The 17,929-nt window shown below is 32.8% G+C and overlaps 6 non-coding genes across 6 annotated transcripts; all 6 read left to right on the top strand.

The window, feature by feature from the left end:
* Window positions 1-1,527: 1,527 nt before the first annotated feature.
* On the top strand, window positions 1,528-1,599 carry TRNAP-AGG (transfer RNA proline (anticodon AGG)). Its single transcript has one exon. It is a non-coding gene; the product is annotated as a tRNA-Pro (tRNA).
* A 1,217-nt stretch (window positions 1,600-2,816) lies between these two features.
* TRNAP-AGG (transfer RNA proline (anticodon AGG)) lies at window positions 2,817-2,888 on the top strand. The gene has a single exon. It is a non-coding gene; the product is annotated as a tRNA-Pro (tRNA).
* A 1,217-nt stretch (window positions 2,889-4,105) lies between these two features.
* TRNAP-AGG (transfer RNA proline (anticodon AGG)) lies at window positions 4,106-4,177 on the top strand. The gene has a single exon. It is a non-coding gene; the product is annotated as a tRNA-Pro (tRNA).
* A 2,493-nt stretch (window positions 4,178-6,670) lies between these two features.
* On the top strand, window positions 6,671-6,742 carry TRNAP-AGG (transfer RNA proline (anticodon AGG)). Its single transcript has one exon. It is a non-coding gene; the product is annotated as a tRNA-Pro (tRNA).
* Window positions 6,743-10,536: 3,794 nt separating this feature from the next.
* On the top strand, window positions 10,537-10,608 carry TRNAP-AGG (transfer RNA proline (anticodon AGG)). Its single transcript has one exon. It is a non-coding gene; the product is annotated as a tRNA-Pro (tRNA).
* A 5,059-nt stretch (window positions 10,609-15,667) lies between these two features.
* TRNAP-AGG (transfer RNA proline (anticodon AGG)) lies at window positions 15,668-15,739 on the top strand. Its single transcript has one exon. It is a non-coding gene; the product is annotated as a tRNA-Pro (tRNA).
* The last annotated feature ends 2,190 nt before the right edge of the window (window positions 15,740-17,929 follow it).

The following is a 17,929-nucleotide window of genomic DNA, read 5'->3' as shown; positions in this document are numbered from 1 at the left end:
CATATGACAAGTCTTTAGATTCGTCCATGAGAGAAGCCCAAACTCTGTAGGCACTCACAAATCTTGTCCCTGCACTTTTCCTATATGCATACCTTAGAAAACTATCTACTGGACCATAAGGAAATATTTTATTTATTCTACAAATTCATTTTTACATAAATGTATATGGTGTTTTAAAAACAAAAAGCTATTTTCTTAAAATCAATTGAAAAATCCAAAGAAAAATTTTCGGGTAGGTGGCCTGTTGGCCTAGGGGTATGATTCTCACTTAGGGTGCAAGAGGTCCCGGGTTCAAATCCCAGACAAGCCCAAATTTTCAGATTCTTTGAAATGGTTCTATAATCTTATTGTAGTCAATTTCCTGAGTGAATTTCAACTGAATGTTGTTTTTTCAAAACTCTCAAAATAGATTGTATTTACTAATTTGCAAAATTGAATTTTGTTTTTTGTCAAACTGCTAAAATTATTTGTAAGTACTTATCTGCACACAGCATGTGACATGTCTTGGGTTTTATCCATCAGAAAAACTCTGCTGGGCATCATAAAACTTTGTACAGCAATTTTCAAGCAAGTATACTTAGAAAATTATTGACTATTAGGAAATATTTTATTTATGCTAATATTTCCTCCTTGTACACATTAGTGACTTCTTTAAAATAATATAATTTTCCCATAAAATTGGTTAAGATATCAAATAAAACATGCTTACTTGATGATTCTATGATTTTCGTTTTGGGCGCGACAGGTCCCTGGTTCAATTCCCTGACGAGCCCTCTCTTTCTTTTTACGGTGCATCTCATGGTTTATATATATCTGATTTTCTCAATTGGCTAAGTCAATAGCATCAACTGAGTTTTGTTTTTGCCATACTCCCAATAGAATTTGTACATACTTATGAATCTTGCCTTCATCATTTTCCTATTGCCTTTCTTCTATTTATGCATGATTTACACATAGCTTTTTACAAGTCTTGGGTTTTATCGATCAGACAAGTCCAAACTCTGTCGCCATTTTTATATCTTGTCACTGCACTTTCCAAATAAGCACACATAGAAAACTATCAATAGAATCTTACGGAAACATTTTAGTTGTACAACAAATAAGAGCATACTTATTAAAATTTCAACCGTATTGTGGTATATCAGGAAAACTGCAGGTTCCCTTCAGTCTAGATAGCTTTGAATGTTTTAAAAGAATAGTCTCACTTTGAAACACAAAAAGTTCAAAAATGAAATTGCAAGGTTTTCTTTTGCATTTCTTCTGTGTCTGGAAGCATGATTTGTACATTGCAAATGACAAGTCTTTAGCTTCGTCCATGAGAGAAGCCCAAACTCTGTAGGCACTCACAAATCTTGTCCCTGCACTTTTCCTCTATGCATACCTTAGAAAACTATCTACTGGACCATAAGGAAATATTTTATTTATTCTACAAATTCATTTTTACATAAATGTATATGGTGTTTTAAAAACAAAAAGCTATTTTCTAAAAATCAATTGAAAAATCCAAAGAAAGATCTTTAGGTAGGTGGCTTGTTGGTCTAGGGGTATGATTCTCGCTTAGGTTGCGAGAGGTCCCGGGTTAGAATCCCGGACGAGCCCAGATTTTCAGAATCTTTGAAATGGTTCTATTATCTTATAGTAGTCAATTTCCTGAGTGAATTTCAACTGAATGTTGTTTTTTCAAAACTCTCAAAATAGATTGTATTTACTAATTTGCACAATTGAATTTTGTTTTTTGTCAAACTGCTAAAATTATTTGTAAGTACTTATCTGCACACAGCATGTGACATGTCTTGGGTTTTATCCATCAGAAAAACTCTGCTGGGCATCATAAAACTTTGCACAGCAATTTTCAAGCAAGTATACTTAGAAAATTATTGACTATTAGGAAATATTTTATTTATGCTAATATTTCCTCCTTGTACACATTAGTGACTGCTTTAAAATAATATAATTTTCGCATAAAATTGGTTAAGATATCAAATAAAACATGCTTACTTGATGATTCTATGATTTTTGTTTTGGGCGCGACAGGTCCCTGGTTCAATTCCCTGACGAGCCCTCTCTTTCTTTTTACGGTGCATCTCATGGTTTATATATATCTGATTTTCTCAATTGGCTAAGTCAATAGCATCAACTGAGTTTTGTTTTTGCCATACTCCCAATAGAATTTGTACATACTTATGAATCTTGCCTTCATCATTTTCCTATTGCCTTTCTTCTATTTATGCATTATTTACACATAGCTTTTTACAAGTCTTGGGTTTTATCGATCAGACAAGTCCAAACTCTGTCGCCATTTTTATATCTTATCACTGCACTTTCCAAATAAGCACACATAGAAAACTATCAATAGAATCTTACGGAAACATTTTAGTTGTACTACAAATAAGAGCATACTTATTAAAATTTCAACCGTATTGTGGTATATCAGGAAAACTGCAGGTTCCCTTCTGTCTAGATAGCTTTGAATGTTTTAAAAGAATAGTCTCACTTTGAAACACAAAAAGTTCAAAAATGAAATTGCAAGGTTTTCTTTTGCCTTTCTTCTGTGTCTGGAAGCATGATTTGTACATTGCAAATGACAAGTCTTTAGCTTCATCCATGAGAGAAGCCCAAACTCTGTAGGCACTCACAAATCTTGTCCCTGCACTTTTCCTATATGCATACCTTAGAAAACTATCTACTGGACCATAAGGAAATATTTTATTTATTCTACAAATTCATTTTTACATAAATGTATATGGTGTTTTAAAAACAAAAAGCTATTTTCTAAAAATCAATTGAAAAATCCAAAGAAAGATCTTTAGGTAGGTGGCTTGTTGGTCTAGGGGTATGATTCTCGCTTAGGTTGCGAGAGGTCCCGGGTTAGAATCCCGGACGAGCCCAGATTTTCAGAATCTTTGAAATGGTTCTATTATCTTATAGTAGTCAATTTCCTGAGTGAATTTCAACTGAATGTTGTTTTTTCAAAACTCTCAAAATAGATTGTATTTACTAATTTGCACAATTGAATTTTGTTTTTTGTCAAACTGCTAAAATTATTTGTAAGTACTTATCTGCACACAGCATGTGACATGTCTTGGGTTTTATCCATCAGAAAAACTCTGCTGGGCATCATAAAACTTTGCACAGCAATTTTCAAGCAAGTATACTTAGAAAATTATTGACTATTAGGAAATATTTTATTTATGCTAATATTTCCTCCTTGTACACATTAGTGACTGCTTTAAAATAATATAATTTTCGCATAAAATTGGTTAAGATATCAAATAAAACATGCTTACTTGATGATTCTATGATTTTCGTTTTGGGCGCGACAGGTCCCTGGTTCAATTCCCTGACGAGCCCTCTCGTTCTTTTTACGGTGCATCTCATGGTTTATATATATCTGATTTTCTCAATTGGCTAAGTCAATAGCATCAACTGAGTTTTGTTTTTGCCATACTCCCAATAGAATTTGTACATACTTATGAATCTTGCCTTCATCATTTTCCTATTGCCTTTCTTCTATTTATGCATTATTTACACATAGCTTTTTACAAGTCTTGGGTTTTATCGATCAGACAAGTCCAAACTCTGTCGCCATTTTTATATCTTATCACTGCACTTTCCAAATAAGCACACATAGAAAACTATCAATAGAATCTTACGGAAACATTTTAGTTGTACTACAAATAAGAGCATACTTATTAAAATTTCAACCGTATTGTGGTATATCAGGAAAACTGCAGGTTCCCTTCTGTCTAGATAGCTTTGAATGTTTTAAAAGAATAGTCTCACTTTGAAACACAAAAAGTTCAAAAATGAAATTGCAAGGTTTTCTTTTGCCTTTCTTCTGTGTCTGGAAGCATGATTTGTACATTGCAAATGACAAGTCTTTAGCTTCGTCCATGAGAGAAGCCCAAACTCTGTAGACACTCACAAATCTTGTCCCTGCACTTTTCCTATATGCATACCTTAGAAAACTATCTACTGGACCATAAGGAAATGTTTTATTTATTCTACAAATTAATTTTTACATAAATGTATATGGTGTTTTAAAAACAAAAAGCTATTTTCTTAAAATCAATTGAAAAATCCAAAGAAAGATCTTTAGGTAGGTGGCTTGTTGGTCTAGGGGTATGATTCTCGCTTAGGTTGCGAGAGGTCCCGGGTTAGAATCCCGGACGAGCCCAGATTTTCAGAATCTTTGAAATGGTTCTATTATCTTATAGTAGTCAATTTCCTGAGTGAATTTCAACTGAATGTTGTTTTTTCAAAACTCTCAAAATAGATTGTATTTACTAATTTGCACAATTGAATTTTGTTTTTTGTCAAACTGCTAAAATTATTTGTAAGTACTTATCTGCACACAGCATGTGACATGTCTTGGGTTTTATCCATCAGAAAAACTCTGCTGGGCATCATAAAACTTTGCACAGCAATTTTCAAGCAAGTATACTTAGAAAATTATTGACTATTAGGAAATATTTTATTTATGCTAATATTTCCACCTTGTACACATTAGTGACTGCTTTAAAATAATATAATTTTCACATAAAATTGGTTAAGATATCAAATAAAACATGCTACTTGATGATTCTATGATTTTCATTTTGGGCGCTACAGGTCCCTGGTTCAATTCCCTGACGAGCCCTCTCTTTCATTTTACGGTGCATCTCATGGTTTATATATATCTGATTTTCTCAATTGGCTAAGTCAATAGCATCAACTGAGTTTTGTTTTTGCCATACTCCCAATAGAATTTGTACATACTTATGAATCTTGCCTTCATCATTTTCCTATTGCCTTTCTTCTATTTATGCATTATTTACACATAGCTTTTTACAAGTCTTGGGTTTTATCGATCAGACAAGTCCAAACTCTGTCGCCATTTTTATATCTTGTCACTGCACTTTCCAAATAAGCACACATAGAAAACTATCAATAGAATCTTACGGAAACATTTTAGTTGTACTACAAATAAGAGCATACTTATTAAAATTTCAACCGTATTGTGGTATATCAGGAAAACTGCAGGTTCCCTTCTGTCTAGATAGCTTTGAATGTTTTAAAAGAATAGTCTCACTTTGAAACACAAAAAGTTCAATAATGAAATTGCAAGGTTTTCTTTTGCCTTTCTTCTGTGTCTGGAAGCATGATTTGTACATTGCAAATGACAAGTCTTTAGCTTCGTCCATGAGAGAAGCCCAAACTCTGTAGGCACTCACAAATCTTGTCCCTGCACTTTTCCTATATGCATACCTTAGAAAACTATCTACTGGACCATAAGGAAATATTTTATTTATTCTACAAATTAATTTTTACATAAATGTATATGGTGTTTTAAAAACAAAAAGCTATTTTCTTAAAATCAATTGAAAAATCCAAAGAAAAATTTTCAGGTTGGCCTAGGGGTATGATTCTCGCTTAGGGTGCGAGAGGTCCCGGGTTCAAATCCCGGACAAGCCCAAATTTTCAGATTCTTTGAAATGGTTCTATTATCTTATAGTAGTCAATTTCCTGAGTGAATTTCAACTGAATGTTGTTTTTTCAAAACTCTCAAAATAGATTGTATTTACTAATTTGCACAATTGAATTTTGTTTTTTGTCAAACTGCTAAAATTATTTGTAAGTACTTATCTGCACACAGCATGTGACATGTCTTGGGTTTTATCCATCAGAAAAACTCTGCTGGGCATCATAAAACTTTGCACAGCAATTTTCAAGCAAGTATACTTAGAAAATTATTGACTATTAGGAAATATTTTATTTATGCTAATATTTCCACCTTGTACACATTAGTGACTGCTTTAAAATAATATAATTTTCACATAAAATTGGTTAAGATATCAAATAAAACATGCTACTTGATGATTCTATGATTTTCATTTTGGGCGCTACAGGTCCCTGGTTCAATTCCCTGACGAGCCCTCTCTTTCATTTTACGGTGCATCTCATGGTTTATATATATCTGATTTTCTCAATTGGCTAAGTCAATAGCATCAACTGAGTTTTGTTTTTGCCATACTCCCAATAGAATTTGTACATACTTATGAATCTTGCCTTCATCATTTTCCTATTGCCTTTCTTCTATTTATGCATGATTTACACATAGCTATTTACAAGTCTTGGGTTTTATCGATCAGACAAGTCCAAACTCTGTCGCCATTTTTATATCTTGTCACTGCACTTTCCAAATAAGCACACATAGAAAACTATCAATAGAATCTTACGGAAACATTTTAGTTATACTACAAATAAGAGCATACTTATTAAAATTTCAACCGTATTGTGGTATATCAGGAAAACTGCAGGTTCCCTTCTGTCTAGATAGCTTTGAATGTTTTAAAAGAATAGTCTCACTTTGAAACACAAAAAGTTCAAAAATGAAATTGCAAGGTTTTCTTTTGCCTTTCTTCTGTGTCTGGAAGCATGATTTGTACATTGCAAATGACAAGTCTTTAGCTTCGTCCATGAGAGAAGCCCAAACTCTGTAGGCACTCACAAATCTTGTCCCTGCACTTTTCCTATATGCATACCTTAGAAAACTATCTACTGGACCATAAGGAAATATTTTATTTATTCTACAAATTCATTTTTACATAAATGTATATGGTGTTTTAAAAACAAAAAGCTATTTTCTAAAAATCAATTGAAAAATCCAAAGAAAGATCTTTAGGTAGGTGGCTTGTTGGTCTAGGGGTATGATTCTCGCTTAGGTTGCGAGAGGTCCCGGGTTAGAATCCCGGACGAGCCCAGATTTTCAGAATCTTTGAAATGGTTCTATTATCTTATAGTAGTCAATTTCCTGAGTGAATTTCAACTGAATGTTGTTTTTTCAAAACTCTCAAAATAGATTGTATTTACTAATTTGCACAATTGAATTTTGTTTTTTGTCAAACTGCTAAAATTATTTGTAAGTACTTATCTGCACACAGCATGTGACATGTCTTGGGTTTTATCCATCAGAAAAACTCTGCTGGGCATCATAAAACTTTGCACAGCAATTTTCAAGCAAGTATACTTAGAAAATTATTGACTATTAGGAAATATTTTATTTATGCTAATATTTCCTCCTTGTACACATTAGTGACTGCTTTAAAATAATATAATTTTCGCATAAAATTGGTTAAGATATCAAATAAAACATGCTTACTTGATGATTCTATGATTTTCGTTTTGGGCACGACAGGTCCCTGGTTCAATTCCCTGACGAGCCCTCTCGTTCTTTTTACGGTGCATCTCATGGTTTATATATATCTGATTTTCTCAATTGGCTAAGTCAATAGCATCAACTGAGTTTTGTTTTTGCCATACTCCCAATAGAATTTGTACATACTTATGAATCTTGCCTTCATCATTTTCCTATTGCCTTTCTTCTATTTATGCATTATTTACACATAGCTTTTTACAAGTCTTGGGTTTTATCGATCAGACAAGTCCAAACTCTGTCGCCATTTTTATATCTTATCACTGCACTTTCCAAATAAGCACACATAGAAAACTATCAATAGAATCTTACGGAAACATTTTAGTTGTACTACAAATAAGAGCATACTTATTAAAATTTCAACCGTATTGTGGTATATCAGGAAAACTGCAGGTTCCCTTCTGTCTAGATAGCTTTGAATGTTTTAAAAGAATAGTCTCACTTTGAAACACAAAAAGTTCAAAAATGAAATTGCAAGGTTTTCTTTTGCCTTTCTTCTGTGTCTGGAAGCATGATTTGTACATTGCAAATGACAAGTCTTTAGCTTCGTCCATGAGAGAAGCCCAAACTCTGTAGACACTCACAAATCTTGTCCCTGCACTTTTCCTATATGCATACCTTAGAAAACTATCTACTGGACCATAAGGAAATATTTTATTTATTCTACAAATTCATTTTTACATAAATGTATATGGTGTTTTAAAAACAAAAAGCTATTTTCTAAAAATCAATTGAAAAATCCAAAGAAAGATCTTTAGGTAGGTGGCTCATTGGTCTAGGGGTATGATTCTCGCTTAGGTTGCGAGAGGTCCCGGGTTAGAATCCCGGACGAGCCCAGATTTTCAGAATCTTTGAAATGGTTCTATTATCTTATAGTAGTCAATTTCCTGAGTGAATTTCAACTGAATGTTGTTTTTTCAAAACTCTCAAAATAGATTGTATTTACTAATTTGCACAATTGAATTTTGTTTTTTGTCAAACTGCTAAAATTATTTGTAAGTACTTATCTGCACACAGCATGTGACATGTCTTGGGTTTTATCCATCAGAAAAACTCTGCTGGGCATCATAAAACTTTGCACAGCAATTTTCAAGCAAGTATACTTAGAAAATTATTGACTATTAGGAAATATTTTATTTATGCTAATATTTCCTCCTTGTACACATTAGTGACTGCTTTAAAATAATATAATTTTCGCATAAAATTGGTTAAGATATCAAATAAAACATGCTTACTTGATGATTCTATGATTTTCGTTTTGGGCGCGACAGTTCCCTGGTTCAATTCCCTGACGAGCCCTCTCGTTCTTTTTACGGTGCATCTCATGGTTTATATATATCGGATTTTCTCAATTGGCTAAGTCAATAGCATCAACTGAGTTTTGTTTTTGCCATACTCCCAATAGAATTTGTACATACTTATGAATCTTGCCTTCATCATTTTCCTATTGCCTTTCTTCTATTTATGCATTATTTACACATAGCTTTTTACAAGTCTTGGGTTTTATCGATCAGACAAGTCCAAACTCTGTCGCCATTTTTATATCTTATCACTGCACTTTCCAAATAAGCACACATAGAAAACTATCAATAGAATCTTACGGAAACATTTTAGTTGTACTACAAATAAGAGCATACTTATTAAAATTTCAACCGTATTGTGGTATATCAGGAAAACTGCAGGTTCCCTTCTGTCTAGATAGCTTTGAATGTTTTAAAAGAATAGTCTCACTTTGAAACACAAAAAGTTCAAAAATGAAATTGCAAGGTTTTCTTTTGCCTTTCTTCTGTGTCTGGAAGCATGATTTGTACATTGCAAATGACAAGTCTTTAGCTTCGTCCATGAGAGAAGCCCAAACTCTGTAGACACTCACAAATCTTGTCCCTGCACTTTTCCTATATGCATACCTTAGAAAACTATCTACTGGACCATAAGGAAATATTTTATTTATTCTACAAATTAATTTTTACATAAATGTATATGGTGTTTTAAAAACAAAAAGCTATTTTCTTAAAATCAATTGAAAAATCCAAAGAAAAATTTTCAGGTAGGTGGCCTGTTGGCCTAGGGGTATGATTCTCGCTTAGGGTGCGAGAGGTCCCGGGTTCAAATCCCGGAAAAGCCCAAATTTTCAGATTCTTTGAAATGGTTCTATTATCTTATAGTAGTCAATTTCCTGAGTGAATTTCAACTGAATGTTGTTTTTTCAAAACTCTCAAAATAGATTGTATTTACTAATTTGCACAATTGAATTTTGTTTTTTGTCAAACTGCTAAAATTATTTGTAAGGACTTATCTGCACACAGCATGTGACATGTCTTGGGTTTTATCCATCAGAAAAACTCTGCTGGGCATCATAAAACTTTGCACAGCAATTTTCAAGCAAGTATACTTAGAAAATTATTGACTATTAGGAAATATTTTATTTATGCTAATATTTCCACCTTGTACACATTAGTGACTGCTTTAAAATAATATAATTTTCACATAAAATTGGTTAAGATATCAAATAAAACATGCTACTTGATGATTCTATGATTTTCATTTTGGGCGCTACAGGTCCCTGGTTCAATTCCCTGACGAGCCCTCTCTTTCATTTTACGGTGCATCTCATGGTTTATATATATCTGATTTTCTCAATTGGCTAAGTCAATAGCATCAACTGAGTTTTGTTTTTGCCATACTCCCAATAGAATTTGTACATACTTATGAATCTTGCCTTCATCATTTTCCTATTGCCTTTCTTCTATTTATGCATGATTTACACATAGCTATTTACAAGTCTTGGGTTTTATCGATCAGACAAGTCCAAACTCTGTCGCCATTTTTATATCTTGTCACTGCACTTTCCAAATAAGCACACATAGAAAACTATCAATAGAATCTTACGGAAACATTTTAGTTATACTACAAATAAGAGCATACTTATTAAAATTTCAACCGTATTGTGGTATATCAGGAAAACTGCAGGTTCCCTTCTGTCTAGATAGCTTTGAATGTTTTAAAAGAATAGTCTCACTTTGAAACACAAAAAGTTCAAAAATGAAATTGCAAGGTTTTCTTTTGCCTTTCTTCTGTGTCTGGAAGCATGATTTGTACATTGCAAATGACAAGTCTTTAGCTTCGTCCATGAGAGAAGCCCAAACTCTGTAGGCACTCACAAATCTTGTCCCTGCACTTTTCCTATATGCATACCTTAGAAAACTATCTACTGGACCATAAGGAAATATTTTATTTATTCTACAAATTCATTTTTACATAAATGTATATGGTGTTTTAAAAACAAAAAGCTATTTTCTAAAAATCAATTGAAAAATCCAAAGAAAGATCTTTAGGTAGGTGGCTTGTTGGTCTAGGGGTATGATTCTCGCTTAGGTTGCGAGAGGTCCCGGGTTAGAATCCCGGACGAGCCCAGATTTTCAGAATCTTTGAAATGGTTCTATTATCTTATAGTAGTCAATTTCCTGAGTGAATTTTAACTGAATGTTGTTTTTTCAAAACTCTCAAAATAGATTGTATTTACTAATTTGCACAATTGAATTTTGTTTTTTGTCAAACTGCTAAAATTATTTGTAAGTACTTATCTGCACACAGCATGTGACATGTCTTGGGTTTTATCCATCAGAAAAACTCTGCTGGGCATCATAAAACTTTGCACAGCAATTTTCAAGCAAGTATACTTAGAAAATTATTGACTATTAGGAAATATTTTATTTATGCTAATATTTCCTCCTTGTACACATTAGTGACTGCTTTAAAATAATATAATTTTCACATAAAATTGGTTAAGATATCAAATAAAACATGCTTACTTGATGATTCTATGATTTTCGTTTTGGGCGCGACAGGTCCCTGGTTCAATTCCCTGACGAGCCCTCTCGTTCTTTTTACGGTGCATCTCATGGTTTATATATATCTGATTTTCTCAATTGGCTAAGTCAATAGCATCAACTGAGTTTTGTTTTTGCCATACTCCCAATAGAATTTGTACATACTTATGAATCTTGCCTTCATCATTTTCCTATTGCCTTTCTTCTATTTATGCATTATTTACACATAGCTTTTTACAAGTCTTGGGTTTTATCGATCAGACAAGTCCAAACTCTGTCGCCATTTTTATATCTTATCACTGCACTTTCCAAATAAGCACACATAGAAAACTATCAATAGAATCTTACGGAAACATTTTAGTTGTACTACAAATAAGAGCATACTTATTAAAATTTCAACCGTATTGTGGTATATCAGGAAAACTGCAGGTTCCCTTCTGTCTAGATAGCTTTGAATGTTTTAAAAGAATAGTCTCACTTTGAAACACAAAAAGTTCAAAAATGAAATTGCAAGGTTTTCTTTTGCCTTTCTTCTGTGTCTGGAAGCATGATTTGTACATTGCAAATGACAAGTCTTTAGCTTCGTCCATGAGAGAAGCCCAAACTCTGTAGACACTCACAAATCTTGTCCCTGCACTTTTCCTATATGCATACCTTAGAAAACTATCTACTGGACCATAAGGAAATATTTTATTTATTCTACAAATTAATTTTTACATAAATGTATATGGTGTTTTAAAAACAAAAAGCTATTTTCTTAAAATCAATTGAAAAATCCAAAGAAAAATTTTCAGGTAGGTGGCCTGTTGGCCTGGGGGTATGATTCTCGCTTAGGGTGCGAGAGGTCCCGGGTTCAAATCCCGGACAAGCCCAAATTTTCAGATTCTTTGAAATGGTTCTATTATCTTATAGTAGTCAATTTCCTGAGTGAATTTCAACTGAATGTTGTTTTTTCAAAACTCTCAAAATAGATTGTATTTACTAATTTGCACAATTGAATTTTGTTTTTTGTCAAACTGCTAAAATTATTTGTAAGTACTTATCTGCACACAGCATGTGACATGTCTTGGGTTTTATCCATCAGAAAAACTCTGCTGGGCATCATAAAACTTTGCACAGCAATTTTCAAGCAAGTATACTTAGAAAATTATTGACTATTAGGAAATATTTTATTTATGCTAATATTTCCACCTTGTACACATTAGTGACTGCTTTAAAATAATATAATTTTCACATAAAATTGGTTAAGATATCAAATAAAACATGCTACTTGATGATTCTATGATTTTCATTTTGGGCGCTACAGGTCCCTGGTTCAATTCCCTGACGAGCCCTCTCTTTCATTTTACGGTGCATCTCATGGTTTATATATATCTGATTTTCTCAATTGGCTAAGTCAATAGCATCAACTGAGTTTTGTTTTTGCCATACTCCCAATAGAATTTGTACATACTTATGAATCTTGCCTTCATCATTTTCCTATTGCCTTTCTTCTATTTATGCATTATTTACACATAGCTTTTTACAAGTCTTGGGTTTTATCGATCAGACAAGTCCAAACTCTGTCGCCATTTTTATATCTTGTCACTGCACTTTCCAAATAAGCACACATAGAAAACTATCAATAGAATCTTACGGAAACATTTTAGTTGTACTACAAATAAGAGCATACTTATTAAAATTTCAACCGTATTGTGGTATATCAGGAAAACTGCAGGTTCCCTTCTGTCTAGATAGCTTTGAATGTTTTAAAAGAATAGTCTCACTTTGAAACACAAAAAGTTCAATAATGAAATTGCAAGGTTTTCTTTTGCCTTTCTTCTGTGTCTGGAAGCATGATTTGTACATTGCAAATGACAAGTCTTTAGCTTCATCCATGAGAGAAGCCCAAACTCTGTAGGCACTCACAAATCTTGTCCCTGCACTTTTCCTATATGCATACCTTAGAAAACTATCTACTGGACCATAAGGAAATATTTTATTTATTCTACAAATTAATTTTTACATAAATGTATATGGTGTTTTAAAAACAAAAAGCTATTTTCTTAAAATCAATTGAAAAATCCAAAGAAAAATTTTCAGGTTGGCCTAGGGGTATGTTTCTCGCTTAGGGTGCGAGAGGTCCCGGGTTCAAATCCCGGACGAGCCCAAATTTTCAGATTCTTTGAAATGGTTCTATTATCTTATTGTAGTCAATTTCCTGAGTGAATTTCAACTGAATGTTGTTTTTTCAAAACTCTCAAAATAGATTGTATTTACTAATTTGCACAATTGAATTTTGTTTTTTGTCAAACTGCTAAAATTATTTGTAAGTACTTATCTGCACACAGCATGTGACATGTCTTGGGTTTTATCCATCAGAAAAACTCTGCTGGGCATCATAAAACTTTGCACAGCAATTTTCAAGCAAGTATACTTAGAAAATTATTGACTATTAGGAAATATTTTATTTATGCTAATATTTCCACCTTGTACACATTAGTGACTGCTTTAAAATAATATAATTTTCACATAAAATTGGTTAAGATATCAAATAAAACATGCTACTTGATGATTCTATGATTTTCATTTTGGGCGCTACAGGTCCCTGGTTCAATTCCCTGACGAGCCCTCTCTTTCATTTTACGGTGCATCTCATGGTTTATATATATCTGATTTTCTCAATTGGCTAAGTCAATAGCATCAACTGAGTTTTGTTTTTGCCATACTCCCAATAGAATTTGTACATACTTATGAATCTTGCCTTCATCATTTTCCTATTGCCTTTCTTCTATTTATGCATTATTTACACATAGCTTTTTACAAGTCTTGGGTTTTATCGATCAGACAAGTCCAAACTCTGTCGCCATTTTTATATCTTGTCACTGCACTTTCCAAATAAGCACACATAGAAAACTATCAATAGAATCTTACGGAAACATTTTAGTTGTACTACAAATAAGAGCATACTTATTAAAATTTCAACCGTATTGTGGTATATCAGGAAAACTGCAGGTTCCCTTCTGTCTAGATAGCTTTGAATGTTTTAAAAGAATAGTCTCACTTTGAAACACAAAAAGTTCAATAATGAAATTGCAAGGTTTTCTTTTGCCTTTCTTCTGTGTCTGGAAGCATGATTTGTACATTGCAAATGACAAGTCTTTAGCTTCATCCATGAGAGAAGCCCAAACTCTGTAGGCACTCACAAATCTTGTCCCTGCACTTTTCCTATATGCATACCTTAGAAAACTATCTACTGGACCATAAGGAAATATTTTATTTATTCTACAAATTAATTTTTACATAAATGTATATGGTGTTTTAAAAACAAAAAGCTATTTTCTTAAAATCAATTGAAAAATCCAAAGAAAAATTTTCAGGTTGGCCTAGGGGTATGTTTCTCGCTTAGGGTGCGAGAGGTCCCGGGTTCAAATCCCGGACGAGCCCAAATTTTCAGATTCTTTGAAATGGTTCTATTATCTTATTGTAGTCAATTTCCTGAGTGAATTTCAACTGAATGTTGTTTTTTCAAAACTCTCAAAATAGATTGTATTTACTAATTTGCACAATTGAATTTTGTTTTTTGTCAAACTGCTAAAATTATTTGTAAGTACTTATCTGCACACAGCATGTGACATGTCTTGGGTTTTATCCATCAGAAAAACTCTGCTGGGCATCATAAAACTTTGCACAGCAATTTTCAAGCAAGTATACTTAGAAAATTATTGACTATTAGGAAATATTTTATTTATGCTAATATTTCCACCTTGTACACATTAGTGACTGCTTTAAAATAATATAATTTTCACATAAAATTGGTTAAGATATCAAATAAAACATGCTACTTGATGATTCTATGATTTTCATTTTGGGCGCTACAGGTCCCTGGTTCAATTCCCTGACGAGCCCTCTCTTTCATTTTACGGTGCATCTCATGGTTTATATATATCTGATTTTCTCAATTGGCTAAGTCAATAGCATCAACTGAGTTTTGTTTTTGCCATACTCCCAATAGAATTTGTACATACTTATGAATCTTGCCTTCATCATTTTCCTATTGCCTTTCTTCTATTTATGCATGATTTACACATAGCTATTTACAAGTCTTGGGTTTTATCGATCAGACAAGTCCAAACTCTGTCGCCATTTTTATATCTTGTCACTGCACTTTCCAAATAAGCACACATAGAAAACTATCAATAGAATCTTACGGAAACATTTTAGTTATACTACAAATAAGAGCATACTTATTAAAATTTCAACCGTATTGTGGTATATCAGGAAAACTGCAGGTTCCCTTCTGTCTAGATAGCTTTGAATGTTTTAAAAGAATAGTCTCACTTTGAAACACAAAAAGTTCAAAAATGAAATTGCAAGGTTTTCTTTTGCCTTTCTTCTGTGTCTGGAAGCATGATTTGTACATTGCAAATGACAAGTCTTTAGCTTCGTCCATGAGAGAAGCCCAAACTCTGTAGGAACTCACAAATCTTGTCCCTGCTCTTTTCCTATATGCATACCTTAGAAAACTATCTACTGGACCATAAGGAAATATTTTATTTATTCTACAAATTAATTTTTACATAAATGTATATGGTGTTTTAAAAACAAAAAGCTATTTTCTTAAAATCAATTGAAAAATCCAAAGAAAAATCTTCAGGTAGGTGGCTCGTTTGTCTAGGGGTATGATTCTCGCTTAGGGTGCGAGAGGTCCCGGGTTCAAATCCCGGATGAGCCCAGATTTTCAGATTCTTTGAAATGGTTCTATTATCTTATTGTAGTCAATTTCCTGAGTGAATTTCAACTGAATGTTGTTTTTTCAAAACTCTCAAAATAGATTGTATTTACTAATTTGCACAATTGAATTTTGTTTTTTGTCAAACTGCTAAAATTATTTGTAAGTACTTATCTGCACACAGCATGTGACATGTCTTGGGTTTTATCCATCAGAAAAACTCTGCTGGGCATCATAAAACTTTGCACAGCAATTTTCAAGCAAGTATACTTAGAAAATTATTGACTATTAGGAAATATTTTATTTATGCTAATATTTCCACCTTGTACACATTAGTGACTGCTTTAAAATAATATAATTTTCACATAAAATTGGTTAAGATATCAAATAAAACATGCTACTTGATGATTCTATGATTTTCATTTTGGGCGCTACAGGTCCCTGGTTCAATTCCCTGACGAGCCCTCTCTTTCATTTTACGGTGCATCTCATGGTTTATATATATCTGATTTTCTCAATTGGCTAAGTCAATAGCATCAACTGAGTTTTGTTTTTGCCATACTCCCAATAGAATTTGTACATACTTATGAATCTTGCCTTCATCATTTTCCTATTGCCTTTCTTCTATTTATGCATGATTTACACATAGCTATTTACAAGTCTTGGGTTTTATCGATCAGACAAGTCCAAACTCTGTCGCCATTTTTATATCTTGTCACTGCACTTTCCAAATAAGCACACATAGAAAACTATCAATAGAATCTTACGGAAACATTTTAGTTATACTACAAATAAGAGCATACTTATTAAAATTTCAACCGTATTGTGGTATATCAGGAAAACTGCAGGTTCCCTTCTGTCTAGATAGCTTTGAATGTTTTAAAAGAATAGTCTCACTTTGAAACACAAAAAGTTCAAAAATGAAATTGCAAGGTTTTCTTTTGCCTTTCTTCTGTGTCTGGAAGCATGATTTGTACATTGCAAATGACAAGTCTTTAGCTTCGTCCATGAGAGAAGCCCAAACTCTGTAGGAACTCACAAATCTTGTCCCTGCTCTTTTCCTATATGCATACCTTAGAAAACTATCTACTGGACCATAAGGAAATATTTTATTTATTCTACAAATTAATTTTTACATAAATGTATATGGTGTTTTAAAAACAAAAAGCTATTTTCTTAAAATCAATTGAAAAATCCAAAGAAAAATCTTCAGGTAGGTGGCTCGTTTGTCTAGGGGTATGATTCTCGCTTAGGGTGCGAGAGGTCCAGGGTTCAAATCCCGGACGAGTCCAGATTTTCAGATTCTTTGAAATGGTTCTATTATCTTATAGTAGTCAATTTCCTGAGTGAATTTCAACTGAATGTTGTTTTTACAAAACTCTCAAAATAGATTGTATTTACTAATTTGCACAATTGAATTTTGTTTTTTGTCAAACTGCTAAAATTATTTGTAAGTACTTATCTGCACACAGCATGTGACATGTCTTGGGTTTTATCCATCAGAAAAACTCTGCTGGGCATCATAAAACTTTGTACAGCAATTTTCAATCAAGTATACTTAGAAAATTATTGACTATTAGGAAATATTTTATTTATGCTAATATTTCCTCCTTGTACACATTAGTGACTGCTTTAAAATAATATAATTTTCCCATAAAATTGGTTAAGATATCAAATAAAACATGCTTACTTGATGATTCTATGATTTTCGTTTTGGGCGCGACAGGTCCCTGGTTCAATTCCCTGACGAGCCCTCTCTTTCTTTTTACGGTGCATCTCATGGTTTATATATATCTGATTTTCTCAATTGGCTAAGTCAATAGCATCAACTGAGTTTTGTTTTTGCCATACTCCCAATAGAATTTGTACATACTTATGAATCTTGCCTTCATCATTTTCCTATTGCCTTTCTTCTATTTATGCATGATTTACACATAGCTATTTACAAGTCTTGGGTTTTATCGATCAGACAAGTCCAAACTCTGTCGCCATTTTTATATCTTGTCACTGCACTTTCCAAATAAGCACACATAGAAAACTATCAATAGAATCTTACGGAAACATTTTAGTTATACTACAAATAAGAGCATACTTATTAAAATTTCAACCGTATTGTGGTATATCAGGAAAACTGCAGGTTCCCTTCTGTCTAGATAGCTTTGAATGTTTTAAAAGAATAGTCTCACTTTGAAA

Source organism: Taudactylus pleione, unplaced genomic scaffold (genome assembly GCF_031769625.1).
Source record: "Taudactylus pleione unplaced genomic scaffold, aTauple2 ptg000317l, whole genome shotgun sequence".
Taxonomy (NCBI): Eukaryota; Metazoa; Chordata; class Amphibia; order Anura; family Myobatrachidae; genus Taudactylus; species Taudactylus pleione.
This window is presented reverse-complemented; position numbering and strand designations above follow the sequence as displayed.